This window comes from Lathyrus oleraceus, chromosome 4 (genome assembly GCF_024323335.1).
Source record: "Lathyrus oleraceus cultivar Zhongwan6 chromosome 4, CAAS_Psat_ZW6_1.0, whole genome shotgun sequence".
Taxonomy (NCBI): Eukaryota; Viridiplantae; Streptophyta; class Magnoliopsida; order Fabales; family Fabaceae; genus Lathyrus; species Lathyrus oleraceus.
In genome coordinates this window covers 228,737,987-228,754,848 of record NC_066582.1, presented here as the reverse complement: position 1 = coordinate 228,754,848, position 16,862 = coordinate 228,737,987, and positions in this window count along the sequence as shown.

The following is a 16,862-nucleotide window of genomic DNA, read 5'->3' as shown; positions in this document are numbered from 1 at the left end:
TTGAAATTGGTTTGGTATGCATATGTTCAACCAAAATGAGTTTATGAAATTTCTTCCCAAAATCTTCATGAATGAGCCAATGCCATGCAAATGAGATTTCATGCCATATGATAGTATGCTTGGAAAATACATGTTACAAGGATCAAAGTGCAAAAAGAACCACCCAAATTGGAGTTTTGGTTTGAAAGTTATGCTCATTTGAAGTTTAAACCACACTTTGCCATGATTGAACCATATCTCCTCAACCACACATGAGAAATCCATAATCTTGAACTTTTTGGAAATGGGAGAGAAAGATATTCAACTTTAATGTTGGACAAAATTTCATTTGAAGCTTTCTTGATGATGTAATATTGAGTTGAAGTTGGACTAAAACCTTTCCATTTTTGGCAAATTCAAATTATAGGTCACTTTCTATTTTTGGCAAGTTTTGACCTGACTTTAAATTCTTCAATGTTTATGTTTGAAATGTCAAATGAGACTTGTTTGAACATGAATGAAGTATTTCTAGCCACTTCCCACCTTCAAATCCACAGTTGACTTGGCAATTGACTTTTATGGTTGATAGATGACTTGAACATACACTGATGATTCTGAGCCTCAACCACTTGATGAAATGGCACCAAAATGAAACCCTAGCTTATAAAATCTCAATAAAATCACATGATGATCTCCATCTCATTAAAGACCTCATCTCCTTGCAGAACCCTGACTAGAAGAATACAACTGATTAGGGTTGACCAGAGGTCAAAACCCTAATCCCAAGGAATCTGATCAGGAATAATGAATCATGATGATGATGGTGTACTATTTCAACCAAGATAATGCCCAACCTCCTTGAGGAACCAAAAAACCCTAATTGAAGCACTCAGATGATTAGTGATCAATTCATAAGACCCTCAAGCTTGAATCTATTAACCTCTCTATCTTCTGAGAAAGACCTAGGAGTATGACTTGCTTATTTCACATGATATGCAAAGAGGTAATGCCTAATGTCCTAAAAATGAGATTCAATATGCTAAGCTAGTCCCAAGAGAGGAGGGCAAATTTTGAGGTGTTACAGCTGCCCCTATTCAATCCACTGTGAACCTGTCGATATGAACAACCTCGGCTTTCAGATGATCAGGGTGAAGAGTGATTGAATACCAAGAACAGACGAACAATTTGCACTCAGATGGGAAATAATTAACAATGCCTGTCAGAATCGGCAAAGAAGTAATCTTAAAAGAAGAATCTGTCTGGTACAGAGAAAGTCGGCCTGAATACCGAACAGAAATTTGACCTGTATACCAAAATAAATGGTAACACAGGGATAACCATGGCCGGAACGCCGCTCATTAGTCTGAATACTGAGCATCAGAATATGAGAGTATTGATATCGGTCTGAATACCGGGAGATTGGCCTGAATGCCCAACAACTGGCCTGAACGCCACTTCGGTCTGAATACCGGAAAGCTGGCCTGAGTGCCGCAAGCTGCATCGATCTGAACTTCGGAAGCTTCTTCGATCTGAAAATCGGAAACTGGTCTGAATACCCACCTCGGCCTGAACACCGGAAACCTAGCCTGAATGCCGCAAGCTGCATCGAACTGAACTTCGGAAGCTTCTTCGATCTGAAAATCGGAAACTGGTCTGAATACCCACCTCGGCCTGAACACCGGAAACCTGGCCTGAATGCCGCAAGCTGCATCGATCTGAACTTCGGAAGCTTCTTCGATCTGAAAACCGGAAATCGACCTGAATGCCACCTCGGTCTGAACACCGGAAACTTGGCCTGAATGTCGCATGCTGCATCGATCTGAAATTCAGAAGCTTCTTCGATCTGAAAATCGGAAATTGGCCTGAGTACCACAAGTGCTTCGTCCTGAACGTCGGAAACTTCTTCGATCTGAAAATCGGAAACTGGCCTGAGTGCCACAAGGGTCTTGAGTACCCAAAAACTGGCCTGAACGCGACATCAGTCTGAATACCCGACACTTGTCAAGCCTGTCAGCATCGGCATAAATAAGGGACGATGATAGATGAGGCGGCATACATGCCCACAACCCATGTTGGGGATAACAAGCCATGAGCATGTTATCCTCTATTCAACCCTAGCAAACGAACAAATTGCACTCAGCTGGGGATTTTTCTCTCTTTACTTTTCGTTTTGTTCTTTTCTTGGACCCCGAAACTTCTTTGATTAGCATTTCCATCTCCGCTCGACAGAAACCCTTCCTTCAATATCGCACTACTGGGGAATACTGTTGATTCAAAATCACGATGCCAAACTCCTCGGAGTAACATCTTCACCTCCTGGCGAAACCACCTCTCAAACAATAACCACGACTTGAGACTAGCTTATGCTTGCAATGCTTATGCATGATGATTTTTTAGCGTAATGCTCCATAATCATGGAAATTCTACGCAATTAGCTATGCAACATGCTATGCTTATCTAAATGATGAATGCATAAAAAGTATCCCCCTCAAGGGACTCTTCTGGGGAGCTCGGGGCACTCTGCTGAGGAACCCACCAACACTCCAACCTCCACCCTGCTGGGGAATAACACTTGCTGCTGGGAAGTAGGCCACACTCGCTAGGGATAACCTCCTCTGCACCCAACCCACTTGGGGACTTCATTAGGGAAGAAACCACCACCGCACTTTGCGGGGAAAACAACAGTCTCTGACTTGCTGGGGGAAAAGCCAACAACGGACACCTTCGCTGGGGAAATAGCAACCTTCAAGCCTGGCTGCTGAGGAAACATCGATCTAAAACCTGCTGGGGAGATAACCATCCCGACCCTGCTAGGGAAGACTCGGACCTTGAATCTGCTGGGGAGATAACAATTCCGCCTCTGCTTGGGGAAACAAGGAAATTCTGGCACAGAACACCCGTCGACTCGTCGAACCCTGGTATTCAACATCCCAAATCCAGTGTCAGCTTTCCACTTTTGAGAGCTCCCAGACTCGTCTGGACTTTTCTGATTCATCACCTTGTATTCCCGACTTCTTCGTACTCCACGGAGATCGAACTCCCAGGATTCATACAGACTTTCCAATCCTCAGACTTTGAAGAGTCTTCTTGACTAATATTCAGGATCGTCGTCATCCCTCGCCGTCTTTCCACCATTCCTCGGTCCCTGATTGGACTCCGTGGGGATCCTTTTGCTCAAAACTTCTCATCACAACCTGCAAGTGAGTGAAAATATCTAACAGCACCTGCAAAAGAGATCGTTAGACAAAAACGTGCCCCAGGCGTGCCAAGATTTCAACACCTAGGTCACTCAACCTTTCAAATAAGATTTCAAGTTTTCAATCTTATAAACATGCATTGGAAGGGACCCGTATGTCTTAAAATGCAAAGATTCTTTATCACAAACAATTGGATGTTTTTGCAATCAAAGCGGAAACGAAAACAAAAACAAAAATTATTTGACTGAATATGCATTTTATTGATTGAAAAGGCGTGGCTCATGAATGAGCAATACAAAGGAAGCAATTCCTGAAAAGAGGTAATTGTGCACAAAAGGAAAATCTATCCTAATGGCAATGTGAACCCGCGATCTCATCGAGTTCCAACTCGGTTACACCCCATATGTCCTCAGACTCTCCGTACCTTCTGTCCTCTGAACAAGACGCTTCCGACCGATCCCTGTCGGGGATTATCCATGTCATATCCAAAGTAAACGATCATGCTAGACGCAGTTGTTCATTTCAATCCCTCTTTTGCCTGGACCGCCCTTTCGGGTTTTCAGTCCACCGGGATACCCTTTTTTGCCCAAGCCGCCTTTTCAGGTTTTCGACTTGCCGGGTGTACATTTTTCCTTTTTATCCCTAATTTTTGCCCGAACCTTTTTCTCTTTTTTTTTTCTGGTTCGCCGGGATGCCCTTTTTTGCCTGGACTCTTTTGTTCTTTTCGTCCAGCGGGTCTCTTATACGAAGTATTTTTTAACTGCGTCCGCATTCACAGGGGATGGAAAATCCTCGTCATCCATGGTCGTTAACAACAAGGCTCCGCCAGAGAAAACCTTCTTGACCATGAATGGACCTTCATAATTGGGTGTCCACTTGCCCCTACGATCGTTCTGAGGAGGAAGGATCCTTTTCAATACCATATCTCCCACGTGATACACACGAGGTCGCACCTTTCGGTCAAAACCACGCTTCATCCGCTGCTGGTATAACTGCCCATGACAGATGGCCGCCAGCCTCTTTTCCTCAATAAGGCTCAACTTTTCATACCGAGTCCTTACCCATTCAGCCTCTTGCAACTTCACGTCCATCAGGACTCTCAAAGAGGGAATTTGAACCTTAACCGGTAGCACCGCTTCCATCCCATATACCAACGAGAAAGGCGTTGCCCCAGTAGATGTACGCACCGAAGTTCGATACCCATGCAATACAAATGGCAACATCTCATGCCAATCTTTATAGGTCATGACCATCTTCTGCACAATCTTCTTTATATTCTTATTGGCTGTCTCGACCGCCCCATTCATCTTCGGACGATAAGGAGAAGAATTGTGATGCTCAATCCTGAACTCCCGACACAGTTCTGCCATCATCTTATTGTTGAGATTAGAACCATTATCAATAATGATTCTTTCGGGAACCCCATATCTGCAAATGATGTCTCTCTTCAGAAATCTAGCGACGACCTGTTTCGTCACGTTTGCATAAGAGGCTGCTTCCACCCACTTGGTGAAGTAATCAATAGCCACTAATATGAACCGGTGCCCATTCGAAGCCGTAGGCTCAATCTTCACAATCATATCGATGCCCCACATAGCAAACGGCCATGGGGATGACATCAAGCTCAACGGATTTGGAGGCACGTGCACCTTGTCAGCATAAATCTGGCATTTATGACACTTCCGCACGAAATTGAAACATTGGGCCTCCATCGTCATCCAATAATAACCAGCCCTCAACAACTTCTTCACCATTGCATTCCCACTGGCATGGGTACCAAATGACCCCTCGTGAACCTCTTTCATCAATTGGCTTGCTTCTTTGTCATCAACACATCTGAGCAAGACCTAATCGAAATTACGCTTGTACAAGACCCCATCCTTATTTAAGTAGAACACCATGGCCAACCTCCTCAGAGTCTTTCAGTCCTTCTTGGATGCTCCCTCAGGATACTCTTGGGTATCCAGATAGCGCTTGATATCGTAATACCACGGCTTCTCATCGTCAGGTGCTGTGTCAACAGCAAACACATAAGCCGATCTATCCAAACGTCTCACCTCAACGCTAGGGAACTGATTCCACCACTGTACCTTAATCAAGGCGGCCAGAGTAGCCAAAGCATCTGCCAAAGGATTCTCTTCTCTAGGCACATGATGTAATACCACCTTGGTGAAAAACGTCAACAATCTCCTCGTATAATCGCGGTATGGAATTAAATGAGATTGATGCGTATACCACTTTCCATTAACCTGGTTCACAACCAAAGCTGAATCTCCATATATAACAAGGTTCTTGATCCTCAAATCAATCGCCTCTTCAATCCCCAGGATACAAGCTTCGTATTCAGCCACGTTGTTGGTGCACTCAAATGTTAGCCGGGCAGCAAAAGGAATGTGGGATCCCTTCGGCGTAACCAAAACAGCACCAACACCGCCACCATTCACGTTAACAGCCCCATCAAACATCAGAATCCATTCGGATTCAGGGTCAGGCCCCTCCTCCGGGATCGGTTCCTCACAATCTTTCGATTTGAGAAACATGATGTCCTCATCAGGGAACTCAAACTTCATCGGTTGATAATCCTCAATGGGTTGCTGGGCGAGGTAATCAGACAATACACTCCCCTTGATCGCCTTCTGAGAGGTATACTGGATATCATATTCAGTCAAAATCATTTTCCACCTCGCAACCCGTCCGGTCAATGCTGGCTTCTCAAAAATATACTTGATTGGATCCATCTTGGAAATCAATAAAGTGGTATGAACCAACATATACTGCCTCAGTCGGCGAGCAGCCCATACCAAAGCACAGCAAGTTTTCTCGAGCAGTGAATATCTTATTTCACAGTCGGTAAACTTTTTGCTAAGGTAGTATATGGCATGCTCTTTTCGACCAGACTCGTCATGCTGCCCCAGTACGCACCCCATAGACCCCTCGAGGACCGTCAAGTATAGAATTAACGGTCGTCCCTCCACAGGAGGCATCAGAATCGGAGGCTCCTGCAAATACTCTTTTATCTTTTCAAATGCCGCTTGGCAATCATTATTCCACCTGACCGTTTGATCTTTTCTCAATAACTTGAATATAGGTTCGCACGTGGCTGTTAGATGAGATATAAACCGTGAAATGTAGTTCAATCTACCTAAGAAACCACGAACTTCCTTCTCCGTTCTCGGTTCAGGCATTTCTCTTATTGCTTTTACTTTAACAGGATCAACCTCGATTCCTCTTTCACTTACAATAAACCCCAGCAATTTACCGGACCGCACTCCGAAAGTGCACTTATTCAGATTCAACCTCAGTCTGAACTGTCTCAGCCGGTCAAATAACTTGGCCAGATCTACCAAGTGCCCCTCTTCTGTCTGGGACTTTGCTATCATGTCATCAACATAGCATTCGATTTCATGATGAATCATATCATGAAACAAAGTCACCATGGCTCTCTGATAAGTAGCACCGGCGTTCTTGAGACCAAATGGCATCACCTTATAATAGAAAGTGCCCCACGGTGTGATGAACGTTGTTTTCTCCATATCATCTGGCGACATTTTGATTTGATTATAGCCAGAAAAGCCATCCATGAAGGAAAACACCGAGAATTAAGCTGTATTATCTACCAGCACATCAATGTGAGGTAATGGGAAATCATCCTTCGGGCTAGCTCTGTTCAAATCCCGGTAGTCCACACACATTCTCACCTTCCCGTCTTTCTTCGGGACCGGCACAATATTAGCAACCCAAGGCGGATAATTGGTGACAGCGAGGAAACCAGCATCCAACTGCTTCTGAACCTCCTCTTTAATTTTCATGGCCATCTCAGGTCGGGTTCTGCGCAACTTCTGCTTCACTGGAGGACAATCTGCTCTCAACGGTAACTTGTGCACAACGATATCGGTATCTAACCCTAGCATATCTTGATAAGACCAGGCGAAGATATCAACATACTCTTTCAACAATGCTACCATTCTGCTCTTAACATTTGCCTCCAAAGCAGCCCCAACTTTCACTTCCTTTCTGACCTCGTCGGTACCCAGATTCACAACCTCGACTTGTTCCTCGTGCGGCTGAATCACCTTCTCCTCTTGTTTTAACAACCTAGCTTATTCCTCCGGCAGTTCACAATCTTCTTCGCCTTCGTCTTCGACATGATAGATCGGATTGTCGAAGTCATATGAGGGTGTAACAGGATTGTTATCAATGAGATCCGGAGAATGATCGCATCTGCATGAATGTTGATTCATGCATTGCTTTAGAACCGGAGCGAGACAAATTGAAAAGGAAAATGAAAATATTGCCATTTTTATTTTTGTTTTTAAACTGCAAAAATAAATGAAAAACAGGGAACACCGCTTTTAATTAAAAACATCCTTTTATTTATGATGCAAATTTTGCAAAATGAAACATGAGGTGGCCCTTACAATGAACCATTACGTTTCGGGCAAAACGTATGGCTTCCATGCAAATAAAATTGAAAACAGAAAATATTACTCTTCAAGTAGAGTGACAATGATGATCTTTTCGGCCTTCCAGTTCTGGACTTCCATCCCTGGTATGCACGGCTTTATCCATTGATCTATCTCGCAATCACTATCGACCTCTTCACCCACCATACATATGTGATCTGGATCCAGCATTCCAGCACTGGTGAATGTGAATGACGGACGACGTCCCTTGTCTTGCCCAGACGAGCCTCGGCCCGGCTGATAACCCACTCCGAATCGGTCTTTCTTGGCGGTGATGTCCATCATCTTCCCCCAACCAGGAGCTTCTCCACTCTTCACCATCTCAGCAGCCTGTTTATACGAAGAAATGGACGGCTTCTCCTCTTCTTTGGCAAAAAGAGCATTCTCCACCTTGACGGTTTCGAATGCTTGACTTGGCGTTTCCCATATCTCACTGTCCATTTCAACATACTTGAACGATGATAGGTGGCTGACGAAGATATCTTCCTCTCCACAGACTGTGACGACATGCCCGTCCCAGATATACTTCAATTTCTGGTGCAAAGTCGAAGTCACCGCCCCAGCAGCATGAATCCATGGTCTACCCAACAGGCAACTGTATGCCAACTGAATATCCATGACATAGAATACAGACTTGAACACCTCGGGCCCAATCTTCACCGGGAGCTCCACTTCCCCGAACACAGCCCGCTTCGAACCGTCAAAAGCTCTCACTATCAGGTCAGTGGGCGTCAAGATTAACCCTTCACAGTCCAGCTTTGCCAGGGCTTTCTTTGGCAACACATATAAAGATGAGCCGGTATCAACCAACACGTGCGAGAGCACGACCCCTTTACATTCCATAGCAATGTGTAATGCCCTATTATGATTCCTCCTATCCACAGTTAGATCCAAATCAGTGAAACCCAGCCCATGACTGGGATTGACATTTGATACCACCGTCTCTAACTGATTGATTGTTATCTCCTGGGGAACATAGGTTTTCTTTAGTATCTTCAATAAAGCCTCCCTATGCCCCTCGGAGCTTAGCAACAACGACAAGATTGAGATCTTGGCTGGAGTCTGCTGCAAATGGTCAACAGGCTTGTACTCTGACTTCTTGATGATTCTCAGAAATTCTTCAGCTTCATCATCAAGTTCTTTCTCCGACCCACCAGGCGCCGGTGTCACCACAAGAGTACCTTCATTTATCACTTGTTTCCCTCTTGCCCTGGCTAAAGCCTCGGCCTTTTCTTTCTTTTCTCTCTCTCCCTCTCCACTCCTTAAAGCGTCAGGTGCAAACAACCTTCCACTGCGAGTGAAACCACTAGGTCCGGCATTATCCACCTTTGAAACGCTGGTTTCATCTACAGTCTGATCCTCCAACTTCTCCCCATTACAATATACCTCTCCACCATAATGCCACGGCACGGCGTCATCTTTGTCATAAGGAATCGGCCCAGGTACCGTGATAGTAACTGGAGCCGCGTCTGCCGGCGTTGACAAATCGACCGGGTCGAAGTAAATGGTTATGGTGGAGACATCTTCCTTTCCCGAATCAATCTTTTCAAATCTGAGGCTTCCCTCATCCATCATCTTCTGGACAGACTCCCTCAAGAAAAGACACCCATTGATAGCAACAGTACATGCAGCACGACAGTCATCACAACCCGGGAAGACCCCACTCTTCAACAATTGTCTTTTGACCTCAGCCAATGGAGTCTTCAACTGGTCTACACTCATCAACCCGATTTTGCCCTCTTCAGAAATTGCATTCACCCCTATTTGACCATGCGCTGGCATGGGATTAGCATTCACATTTGGAGATGGTGCAAAGTTGATAGCTTTGGAATCCACCAAGTCCTGGACCACATGCTTAAAAGCTTTGCAATTTTCTACGTTGTGTCCAGGGGAACCTGAGTGGAATTCGCACTTGGCGTTCTCATCAAAACTGGTCGGCCTCTGATCAGGTCTCAACGGTGCCAACGTCCTCAACTGGACCAACCCCAAGTCTTTCAGCTTCTTCAACAAGAATGAATAGGTCACGGGTGGTCTATCGAATTGACGATCATTCATTCGTCCTCTTACCTGATACCCGACCCGCTGCTGTCTCTGTTGAAATGGTTGTCGTTGTTGTTGCGGTTGTTGATGCTGTTGTTGATTATCAGCATGAATGGTTACCGCAGCAGTGTGCTGGTAGTAACGCTCCCTGCTCTGTCCTTTCTGAGCATACACCGCACTGGTGTCACCCTCCTTCTTCCTCTGACCATTTCCAAAGGGCTTCTCCGATCCAGACGACGAAGCGTTACCTTGTATCTTCCCCAGCTTCAACCAACTTTCAATTCTTTCTCCGGCCACCACTATATCAGCAAAATTGGTAACCGGGCATCCAACCATTCTTTCAGCAAAGGTCCTCTGCAGGGTACCCATAAACAGATATGACATTTCTCGGTCTACCAACGGAGGTTGGACTCGGGCAGCCAGCTCCCTCCATCTCTGCGCATACTCTTTAAACCCCTCATTAGGCTTTTGAGACATACCCTGCAATTGGGTACGGCTAGGAGCCATGTCAGTATTAAATTGGTATTGTTTAAAGAATGCATCTCCAAGATCCTGCCAGCTCTTGATATCAGATGACCTCAACTTAGTGTACCATTCCAAGGACCCCCCAGACAGACTGTCCTGGAAGAAGTACATCGAAAGCTTCTGGTCCATTGTATAAGCAGAAATCTTACGGACAAAAGCCTGGAGGTGAGTTTCCGGGCAAGAACTCCCATTATATTTGTCAAACGCGGGCGCTTTGAATTTTTGTGGGATCACAATCCCCTCGACCAGCCCCATATTCGACATATTAACAAACCCTGGAGTAGCATGGCTTTCAAGAGCCCTGATTTTCTCCGCCAGCACCTGAATCTCTTTGTTTGGTGGTTGGACACCATATTGACCAAACTGTTCATTCAACATGGAGAACTGATCTGCTTCTCTGTCCTCCTCTCTATCCTCTTCAGCCCCGAAGAAAGGAGGAAACAGGCTATCCTTCATATTATTGCCCACCAGACCTGGTCTACCACTTGTGGCAGCACCAAAACCCCCAGCATTATTAGTCACTACACCAACAGTTGTTTTCTTTCTGAGATCTTCCCCATCTCTGGAACCACCAAGACCGTGATTGGAGACCCCCTCTAAATTGACACCACTATCGGCAGCCGAAGCCCGCTCGAGCTTCTCCACTTTATCAGCAAGTGCTTTCTGCCCCACGGCAAACCCTTACATGACATTGATCAGTTCATTCATTTTCTCCTTCAACTCGAGAAAATCTGCGTTGGGTAGATCCATCAGCCTGGGTGTGTTGCGTCTGGTAAAGTATCTGTGTGGACGGGTTGTGTGCAAGGGAATGACTCTACGCGCACGAGCAATGATTCCTGTAACAACCAAGCACGTTAGAAACTGACACCTGCAAAATAGAAGACAAGTTATTATGATTTATGCATGAATGCAATGTCTATCCATATGAGGAACACTCTGTCTTTTCGATCCTAGTTTCATCGAGACAGATAATAATCCGACAGCAATATTCTGTCATTCATCGAATGATTTCATTATACAGATCAGAGAATTATGATTTAGCAAAGATATCACCTAACCATGTGTGTGCTATGTGAGTGCACACATGAAAGCAAATAAAGCTTGAAGATCGATCACTGAATGAAAATAACCATGGCATATTAAAAGTGCACAATAAGTGCGAGAGTCATACATCAAGTCTGATACAAATCAAATACAATTTCTCCAGAATCAGAAAGGAAAGGAAATACAAGCAAATGAATTCCGTCAACAGGCCTGACGGTAATCCAACACAAATAAGAAAGGTCTAGTCTGACAAAAGTCCCACAGAAGGCCCTACATCATCAACCATCTTGGTAAACTTCACCGCGAACCTGAGCTCGGTGTTCTCCTGCTGCAATCTCCCTATCTCCTTCTGGTGAATCTTCATCTGTCGGAAGTAATGATCTCTCTCAACAATGTAGTGATCTCTCTCGGCAATAATCTTCACGCTCTCTTCTTCCTTAATCTTTAGCTTTGCCTCCCACTCGGCGATAAGGATTCTGACTCTGTCGTCCCTCTGATCCCTCACAAGGATTTGTCTCCTCTTCTCATCTTCGATGACCTTCGAAGCTCTAGCCAACCTCTCCTTGGTGATGTCGTGCTCTTTTGTGGATGACTCTAAAGCTTGGCTGACCTTGCCATAATAAGCGGTGTCTATCTCAAAGCGCTTCACTTCCATGGCATGTCTCTTATCCTGGTCTTCTATTCTCCCTTTGATTTCCTGATTAGCCATCTGAATTCTAGCAACACTCTTCTCCAATTCAGTATTTTCGGCTTGCAGCTGATCTCTGGCTTTCTTCATCTCAAGGAACTCTTCCATGCTGATAGAAGAACGCGGCCCCTCAATCAGTGGACACCAAGGATCACCTCCAGGAAATGGTAGATGTGTGAGCTCAATCCTCTTCCTAAGCCAATCATCAAACGGAGGAAAATACCTACTGTTAATCTTGCCAAAACGAACCTTGCCCTTTCTCTGAATGTCGCTCCATTCATCAGACACTTGCCTCAACTTTGTCTGATTGCCCTCAATTGGGAAATAGAAAGACTCCTGAATCTCTCGCCCGAGAGGAGGACCCTCCACAGCAAATCCCATCTGTCTCCTAAGAAGCACCGGGTTGTAATTAATGCAACCTTGAACTCCTATAAGAGGCACATTGGGAAGACTCCCACAACTGTAAATGAAATCTCGTCCAGTCATACCATTGTGAGTCCAAGCTATGTCATTGGCTCGCAAACCCATCAACCTGACTGACCACTTGACAGTAGGGTCAAGAAAAGCAAAGGCACCTCTGGGAGGCAAATACCCCATGAACCACTTGTGCAGCAGCTGAGCACAACACCGGATCAATCCACCACGCCGCTTCTCGTTCCGATTATGGACCGAGTAATAGACATCCCCAACCAGAGTAGGAATAGGATTCCCCTGCATAAACAACCGGACGACATTAATGTCCACGAAGTTCTTCTGATTAGGGAACATGATGATCCCATAAATGCTCACAGCAAGCAAAGCACAGACGGTCCTCCAATTACCCAAAGCAGCATGCTCCTTGGCTTTAGCCTCAAGGAAACTCAGGTGAAAACCAGGCAACTTTCCCTTCTCCTTCAAACCCCCCTTGGTCACCTCCGGGCTCAAATAAAGAGCACGAGAAATCTCAACAGCATCAGGTTCCCCCTTAGTGACGTAGAACGGAATCAGATCTCTGATCTGGATACCCAGGATGCTAGCATAGTCCTCCATCAAAGGCCCCAATAAGTAATCTGGGAAAATAAAGCACCTCAAGCCTGGGTCATAAAACTGGAGAAGAGTATGAATGTCGCTCCTATCATTGTCTGTGAGCCTGAAAACTAACTTCAGAATACCATCGTATGCCTCACGGAACATCCCCACATGGTCAGGCGTAATCAATGCTATCATATCTCTCAGCACACCAATCTCTGGGTCGAAGAAACTGTAGACAACATCGTCCTTCAAGCCGGTCCTCATGTCTGGAACAAAGAAGTCTCTCAACCAGGATCTCGATCAAGAATGTCCCCTGCATATGGATAAACATGTGTTAGATACAGATAAATGCAAAATGTGAATGATGTTGATGTATGAATGCAATGCACTGTGCCATCCTCCAGGTCATCTGAACATCCTCTGTACTGAAGCCCTGGTCTCTGAACTAATCACAACCATCTGAAGGAATATGTAACCACAAATCCGACTTGGGGTTCCGAAATAAACGGAACTGAAGGATATATCACCATCATCACTGGGAAATCACTGAACTGATAACCACAAGATCCTCTGGACCAACCCAGGGAATCCTGAAATAAACGGATCCCCACTGATAAATACTACGGACAACATTCCGGCGTCTCATAAATAAATATCCATAAATCCGACTTATAAATAAGACTCTGACCAACGGTTGAATCATTAGTCACCATCAAAGTCACCATCAGAACATGCCTCTGTAAGAATCAACCCTCCCCTCACAGGTGAATTCTAATCAGGTCATCCTAAGGCAGATAATGGTCTCGACAATCGGGCAAAGATACTCAACGGGTTTGCCCTTTCGGGTGTGCCGCTGTAGCTCTCTTAAGATCGTCTAAACCAAAGATCCGGGAAAGATCGGTCACCGAAGTCACCAGCTCAGATGAAGTGACTCAACCAAAGTGGATACTCCACAAAGGAAGAGCTCCCTCAAAAGAACCTCGTCCGACTTGTGGTATGTCACGTCGCCAAAAACATGTTGACCTAACATGAGAGGCAACATGAGACCACACTAATCCTAGGTGTATACTCGGGCCTGGGTTTTAGCCCCACTCAGAACACCCACCCCAAAATCAGAGGAACCAACCTGTACAGAATCCAGTATAATGATAACATGATGCATGCAAACACATATGCAAACAATACACAGGATAATCATAAATGCAATAAATACAACAGCACAAGCAACCTAAACTATCCTAGAGAACGCTAGGAGTGACTCGCTTAGGGAAGATGGACCAGCAAGAGGTCAACTTCTAAAGTCCCCAGCAGAGTCGCCAGCTGTCGCATCCGCAAAAAACAACCGGCGGGAAAAAACAAAACAAACAGAGCTGCCACCGTGCGTTATTTATCCTAAAAGAGGGAAAGGAAACGCTCGAAGTAAACCTGGAAAAGATATGGTCTCGCGACCAAAGAGAGATGGGATCGGGAGTCGGTTACGCAAGGGGAAGGTATTAGCACCCCTCACGTCTGTCGTACTCGACGGGATCCACGCTCAGAAAGATAGGATAAGGTTGCTAAAATTGCTCAAAAGAATGCACACACACACTAGAATGAGACACAAATGGAAGAAAAGGGGAACGGGCTCGCTAGGATATCGCATCCTATGCTTACGTATCTCATCTGGAATGAGAATCAGAGCTATCGTAGTTCAGCTAACGCATGTAACACCCCGATAATAATATGGTAATTATTTAAATTAAGTTAATAATATATTTATTAATTTAATTAGATAATTGGATTATTATTATTATTATTTTGGAATTATTGAATTATTATTTTATTGGGATAATAAAATAAATTGGAAAATATATAAGTGTGAAATAAAGAAAAAGAGCCCATTTGGTAAAGAAAAGGTTTTCACGTGAAACAGAGAAGCGATTGAGAAAGAGGAGAAAGGGCAAAGAGGCAGAGCAAGAGGAAGAAGATTGGAGAAGAGAAGAGCTTGGAGCTTAGAGATTGCCGGATTAACTCAGGTAAGGGGGGTTTATCGTCGTTTAATGGGTATTATGGGTTAGCATGTAATGGGTAGTGATAAACCGTTGAATTGACCCTAATTGGGATTGTCGAATGCTGAAAATTGTGATGGATATGTTGTGTAAAAAACTGAAATTGAACCTGTAATTGAGTGTGTTGTAATTTCCCTAACGTATAGCTTTTTACGGAATTGGAATCGGAGGTCCGGAAGTCCTCTAACGGCGGAAAATGCGGAGAATTCTGCATTCTGCTTTGTGTTAGCGCAGGAACTACTGTTTTGTCTGCGTTAACCGATTAACCCAGGGTGTTAACCGGTTAACACTGTTACGAGTTGAGAATTAGTGCTGTTTTGCCTGCGTTAACCGGTTAACCCAGGGCGTTAACCGGTTAACACTGATAAGTTTTGGGCAGTAAGCGTGTTTTGCCTGCGTTAACCGGTTAACCCAGGGCGTTAACCGGTTAACACTGTTGCAGAGTGGAAAAATTGTTAATTTAAATGTTGTGTGCCTAATTGGTGGTTGCCTATATCAGTGTGTGATATGGTAGGGATTATTTCCCGCTGTTTTGAGCAATATAGGTATTAGTAGAGTGTGCTAATACTGTGTTCAATTATTTGAGATGATATGATGTTTTGACAAATGTGTTGATGATGTATGATGATATGCATAATGTGGTGAATGTATATATTATGCATGTATTTGTGAATGGACGGTTGTATAGAGTGTGTGCCTATGTCCATTGTGGATTGTTGTTGATGTTGCATTGCTAGATGATTAGCGTGCATAGCATAGCCTTTGGGGCTGTAGCTAATTCCCATGGTGAGGAATTAGTGAGTGAATCATTGTGGATTTGTTGTTGATGTTTGCATGCTAGATGATTAGTGTGCATAGCATAGCCTTTGGGGCTGTAGCTAATTCCCATGGTGAGGAATTAGTGAGTGAGTCACTAGGTCTCAAATGAGTGGGACTAGTGAGCTTAGTAGTCGTATCTGGATTTGATCGGTGAGCTTGAACTATATGTTCAAGAATAGTCGGTACCGCATGTGTGGAGTCTCATTGCATAATGTATGTATGGCGTATCATATGAATGGATGTATTCCAATATTATACGTGTGGTTGTGTTGACATTGAGTATGAGTATGATTGAGTTGACATTGCTGTTACTGAATGTGTAATCTGATTTGGGTGATGAAACGTGTTATTTACTTAGCATTACATGATGTTTTATAATGCTTGTTATATCGATTGAGGAACTCACCCTTACAACTATTTTTCAGGTAACGAGCAATGAGTTGAATAGAAGCTAATACTTGGAGTCTAGTGTAGTCTCCTTAGTGGGTCATGCTCTGATAGATGTAACATCGGGATGGGATGTTTTGAATATTTTATTGATTGGTTATGAACCATTTTACATGTAATATGTTACATGTTTTGAATGATAATTTGATCTCTATCCGCTGCGTATTATGCAACTGTTTTATTTGATAAATAAATGAGCATGACAAGCTACTTGATGAATAGTGTGAAATGTTGTGTGACACCCTTGGACGCATAATTACTCTGATTTATATATATGTTGTTATTTTAATTAAATATTTGGGGTATTTTAGAAGGGTGTTACATTAGTGGTATCAGAGCATAGTCGGTCGAGTCGAGTCGTAATTATTCTGTTTCCCTGTACGGGATAGGTGTTGTGTAACCCTATCAGTACTTATTGTTTTAGCTTGTTGAGTTTTCAGAATAGAGATGGCTGGAAGAGGTAGAGATGATGCTGCGATTGCTGAGGCTCTGGGTATGCTAGCTGGAGTACTTGGAGGGAATCCGAATGTGGTGGGAATGGGAGCTGCTCGTCAACTGAGTGAGTTCCAGAAGAACAATCCTCCAATGTTCAAAGGAGCAT